The following is a 6,577-nucleotide window of genomic DNA, read 5'->3' on the forward strand; positions in this document are numbered from 1 at the left end:
TATTTTTGAAGATTTTCGTGTGCTATACTACATAAAAGTCACGAAGTTCGTTAAACTTGCATACATTGGTATTTTGGAAGATTTTCGTGTGTTATACTACATAAAAGTCACGAAGTTTGTAAACTTGTAAAATTTGTTCTTTTGGAAGATTTTCGTGTGCTATACTACATAAAACTCATGAAGTTTGTTAAAATTGCAAATTTTAATATTTTTGAAGATTTTCGTGTGCTATACTACATAAAAGTCACGAAGTTCGTTAAACTTGCATACATTGGTATTTTTGAAGATTTTCGTCGGCAATAATACATAAAAGTCACGAAGTTCATTAAACTTGCATACATTGGTATTTTGGAAGATTTTCGTGTGCTATACTACATGAAAGTCACGAAGTTCGTTAAACTTGCATACATTGGCATTTTGAAAGATTTGCGTGTAGTATAGTACATAAATGTCACGAAGTTGGTTAAACTTGCAAAATTTGGTCTTTTGGAAGATTTTCGTCTACTATACTACAAAAAAGTCACAAAGTTCGTTAAACTTGGAAATTTTAATATTTTGGAAGATTTTCGTGTGCTATACTACATTAAAGTCACGAAGTTCGTTAAACTTGCATACATTGGTATTTTGGAAGATTTTCGTGTGTTATACTACATAAAAGTCACGAAGTTCGTTAAACTTGCATACATTGCTATTTTAGAAGATTTCGTGGGCTATACTACATAAAACTCATGAAGTTTGTTAAAATTGCAAATTTTAATATTTAGGAAGATTTCCGTGTGCTATACTACATAAAAGTCACGAAGTTCGTTAAACTTGCATACATTGGTATTTTGGAAGATTATCGTGTGTTATACTACATAAAAGTCACGAAGTTTGTAAACTTGTAAAATTTGTTCTTTTGGAAGATTTTCGTGTGCTATACTATATAAAACTCATGAAGTTTTTTAAAATTGCAAACTTTAATATTTAGGAAGATTTTCGTGTGCTATACTACATAAAAGTCATGAAGTTCGTTAAACTTGCATACATTGGTATTTTGGAAGATTTTCGTGTGTTATACTACATAAAAGTCACAAAGTTTGTAAACTTGTAAAATTTGTTCTTTTGGAAGATTTTCGTGTGCTATACTACATAAAAGTCACGAAGTTCGTTAAACTTGCACATTTTAATATTTTTGAAGATTTTCGTGTGCTATACTACATAAAAGTCACGAAGTTCGCTAAACTTGCATACATTGGTATTTTAGAAGATTTTCGTGGGCTATAATACATAAAAGTCACGAAGTTCATTAAACTTGCATACATTGGCATTTTGATAGATTTTCGTGTAGTAGTACATAAATGTCACGAAGTTGGTTAAACTTGCAAAATTTGGTCTTTTGGAAGATTTTCGTCTGCTATACTACATAAAAGCCACGAAGTTCGTTAAACTTGGAAATTTTAATATTTTGGAAGATTTTCGTGTGCTATACTACATTAAAGTCACGAAGTTCGTTAAACTTGCATACATTGGTATTTTGGAAGATTTTCGTGTGTTATACTACATAAAAGTCACGAAGTTCGTTAAACTTGCATACATTGCTATTTTAGAAGATTTTCGTGGGCTATACTACATAAAACTCATGAAGTTTGTTAAAATTGCAAATTTTAATATTTTGGAAGATTTTCGTGTACTATACTACATAAAAGTCACGAAGTTCGTTAAACTTGCATACATTGGTATTTTGGAAGATTATCGTGTGTTATACTACATAAAAGTCACGAAGTTTGTAAACTTGTAAAATTTGTTCTTTTGGAAGATTTCCGTGTGCTATACTACATAAAACTCATGAAGTTTGTTAAAATTGCAAATTTTAATATTTAGGAATATTTTCGTTTGCTATACTACATAAAAGTCACGAAGTTCATTAAACTTGCATATAGTGGTATTTTAGAAGATTTTCGTGGGCTATAATACATAAAAGTCACGAAGTTCATTAAACTTGCATACATTGGTATTTTGAAGATTTTCGTGTGCTATACTACATAAAAGTCACGAAGTTCGTTAAACTTGCATACATTGGTATTTTAGAAGATTTTCGTGGGCTATAATACATAAAAATCACGAAGTTCATTAAACTTGGATACATTGGTATTTTGGAAGATTTTCGTGTGCTATACTACATAAAAGTCACGAAGTTCGTTAAACTTGCATACATTGGTATTTTAGAAGATTTTCTGGGGCTATAATACATAAAAGTCACGAAGTTCATTAAACTTGCATACATTCGTATTTTTAAGATTTTCGTTTGCTATACTACATAAAAGTCACGAAGTTCGTTAAACTTGCAAAGTTTAATATTTTTGAAGATTTTTGTGGGCTATACTACTTAAAAGTCACAAAGTTTTTTAAACTTGCATACATTGGTATTTTGGAAGATTTTCGTGTGTTTTACATTATAAAAGTCACAAACTTTGTAAACTTGTAAAATTTGTTCTTTTGGAAGATTTTCGTTTTCTATACTACATAAAACTATGAAGTTTGTTAAAATTGCAAATTTTAATATTTAGGAATATTTTCGTTTGCTATACTACATAAAAGTCACGAAGTTCATTAAACTTGCATATAGTGGTATTTTAGAAGATTTTCGTGGGCTATAATACATAAAAGTCACGAAGTTCATTAAACTTGAATACATTGGTATTTTGGAAGATTTTCGTGTGCTATACTACATAAAAGTCACGAAGTTCGTTAAACTTGCATACATTGGTATTTCAGGAGATTTTCGTGTGTTATACTACATAAAAGTCAAGAAGTTTGTAAACTTGTAAAATTTGTTCTTTTGGAAGAATTCGTGTGCTATACTACATAAAAGACACGAAGTTCGTTAAACTTGCAAATTTTAATATTTTTGAAGATTTTCGTGTGCTATACTACAAAAAAGTCACGAAGTTCGTTAAACTTGCATACATTGGTATTCGGGAAGATTTTCGTGTGTTATACTACATAAAAGTAATGAAATTTGTAAACTTGTAAAATTTGTTCTTTTGGAAGATTTCTGTGTGCTATACTACATAAAAGTCACGAAGTTCGTTAAACTTGCAAATTTTAATATTTTTGAAGATTTTCGTGTGCTATACTACATAAAAGTCACGAAGTTCGTTAAACTTGCATACATTGGTATTTTGGAAGATTTTCGTGTGTTATACTACATAAAAGTCACGAAGTTTGTAAACTTGTAAAATTTGTTCTTTTGGAAGATTTTCGTGTGCTATACTACATAAAACTCATGAAGTTTGTTAAAATTGCAAATTTTAATATTTTTGAAGATTTTCGTGTGCTATACTACATAAAAGTCACGAAGTTCGTTAAACTTGCATACATTGGTATTTTTGAAGATTTTCGTCGGCAATAATACATAAAAGTCACGAAGTTCATTAAACTTGCATACATTGGTATTTTGGAAGATTTTCGTGTGCTATACTACATAAAAGTCACGAAGTTCGTTAAACTTGCATACATTGGCATTTTGAAAGATTTGCGTGTAGTATAGTACATAAATGTCACGAAGTTGGTTAAACTTGCAAAATTTGGTCTTTTGGAAGATTTTCGTCTACTATACTACAAAAAAGTCACAAAGTTCGTTAAACTTGGAAATTTTAATATTTTGGAAGATTTTCGTGTGCTATACTACATTAAAGTCACGAAGTTCGTTAAACTTGCATACATTGGTATTTTGGAAGATTTTCGTGTGTTATACTACATAAAAGTCACGAAGTTCGTTAAACTTGCATACATTGCTATTTTAGAAGATTTCGTGGGCTATACTACATAAAACTCATGAAGTTTGTTAAAATTGCAAATTTTAATATTTAGGAAGATTTCCGTGTGCTATACTACATAAAAGTCACGAAGTTCGTTAAACTTGCATACATTAGTATTTTGGAAGATTATCGTGTGTTATACTACATAAAAGTCACGAAGTTTGTAAACTTGTAAAATTTGTTCTTTTGGAAGATTTTCGTGTGCTATACTATATAAAACTCATGAAGTTTTTTAAAATTGCAAACTTTAATATTTAGGAAGATTTTCGTGTGCTATACTACATAAAAGTCATGAAGTTCGTTAAACTTGCATACATTGGTATTTTGGAAGATTTTCGTGTGTTATACTACATAAAAGTCACAAAGTTTGTAAACTTGTAAAATTTGTTCTTTTGGAAGATTTTCGTGTGCTATACTACATAAAAGTCACGAAGTTCGTTAAACTTGCAAATTTTAATATTTTTGAAGATTTTCGTGTGCTATACTACATAAAAGTCACGAAGTTCGCTAAACTTGCATACATTGGTATTTTAGAAGATTTTCGTGGGCTATAATACATAAAAGTCACGAAGTTCATTAAACTTGCATACATTGGTATTTTGAAGATTTTCGTGTGCTATACTACATAAAAGTCACGAATTTCGTTAAACTTGCATACATTGGTATTTTAGAAGATTTTCGTGGGCTATAATACATAAAAGTCACGAAGTTCATTAAACTTGGATACATTGGTATTTTGGAAGATTTTCGTGTGATATACTACATAAAAGTCAAGAAGTTTATTAAACTTGCAAAATTTTGCATTTTGAAAGATTTTCGTGTAGTATAGTACATAAATGTCACGAAGTTGGTTAAACTTGCAAAATTTGGTCTTTTGGAAGATTTTCGTCTGCTATACTACATTATAGTCACGAAGTTCGTTAAACTTAGAAATTTTAATATTTTGGAAGATTTTCGTGTGCTATACTACATAAAAGTCACGAAGTTCGTTAAACTTGCATACATTGGTATTTTGGAAGATTTTCGTGTGTTATACTACATAAAAGTCAAGAAGTTCGTTAAACTTGCATACATTGGTATTTTAGAAGATTTTCGTGGGCTATACAACATAAAAGTCACGAACTTTGTTAAAACTGAAAATTTTAATATTTAGGAAGATTTTCGTGTGCTATACTACATAAAAGTCACGAAGTTAGTTAAACTTGCAAAATTTGGCATTTTGAAATATCTTCGTATAGTATAGTACATAAATGTCACGATGTTGGTTAAACTTGCAAAATTTGGTCTTTTGGAAGATTTTCGTCTGCTATACTACATAAAAGTCACGAAGTTCGTTAAACTTGGAAATTTTAATATTTTGGAAGATTTTCGTGTGCTATACTACATAAAAGTCACGAAGTTCGTTAAACTTGCATACATTGGTATTTTGGAAGATTTTCGTGTGTTATACTACATAAAAGTCACGAAGTTTGTAAACTTGTAAAATTTGTTCTTTTGGAAGATTTGCGTGTGCTATACTACATAAAACTCATGAAGTTTGTTAAAATTGCAAACTTTAATATTTAAGAAGATTTTCGTGTGCTATACTACATAAAAGTCACGAAGTTCGTTAAACTTGCATACATTGGTATTTTGGAAGATTTTTGTGTGCTATACTACATAAAAGTCACGAAGTTCGTTAAACTTGCATACATTGGTATTTTGGGAGATTTTCGTGTGTTATACTACATAAAAGTCACGAAGTTCGTTAAACTTGCAAATTTTAATATTTTTTAAGATTTTCGTGTGCTATACTACATAAAAGTCACGAAGTTCGTTAAACTTGCATACATTGGTATTTTGGAAGATTTTCGTGTGTTATACTACATAAAAGTCACGAAGTTTGTAAACTTGTAAAATTTGTTCTTTTGGAAGATTTTCGTGTGCTATATACTACATAAAACTCATGAAGTTTGTTAAAATTGCAAATTTTAATATTTTTGAAGATTTTCGTGTGCTATACTACATAAAAGTTACGAAGTTCGTTAAACTTGCATACATTGGTATTTTAGAAGATTTTCTGGGGCTATAATACATAAAAGTCACGAAGTTCATTAAACTTGCATACATTGGTATTTTATAAGATTTTCGTTTGCTATACTACATAAAAGTCACGAAGTTCGTTAAACTTGCAAATTTTAATATTTTTGAAGATTTTTGTGTGCTATACTACTTAAAAGTCACGAAGTTTTTTAAACTTGCATACATTGGTATTTTGGAAGATTTTCGTGTGTTATACTTTATAAAAGACACAAACTTTGTAAACTTGTAAAATTTGTTCTTTTGGAAGATTATCGTGTGCTATACTACATAAAACTATGAAGTTTGTTAAAATTGCAAATTTTAATATTTAGGAATATTTTTGTTTGCTATACTACATAAAAGTCACGAAGTTCATTAAACTTGCATATAGTGGTATTTTAGAAGATTTTCGTGGGCTATAATACATAAAAGTCACGAAGTTCATTAAACTTGCATACATTGGTATTTTGGAAGATTTTCGTGTGCTATACTACATAAAAGTCACGAAGTTCGTTAAACTTGCATACATTGGTATTTTGGGAGATTTTCGTGTGTTATACTACATAAAAGTCAAGAAGTTTGTAAACTTGTAAAATTTGTTCTTTTGGAAGAATTCGTGTGCTATACTACATAAAAGACACGAAGTTCGTTAAACTTGTAAATTTTAATATTTTTGAAGATTTTCGTGTGCTATACTACATAAAAGTCTCGAA

The sequence above is a fragment of the Vicia villosa genome, linkage group LG5, assembly GCF_029867415.1.
Source record: "Vicia villosa cultivar HV-30 ecotype Madison, WI linkage group LG5, Vvil1.0, whole genome shotgun sequence".
NCBI lineage: Eukaryota > Viridiplantae > Streptophyta > Magnoliopsida > Fabales > Fabaceae > Vicia > Vicia villosa.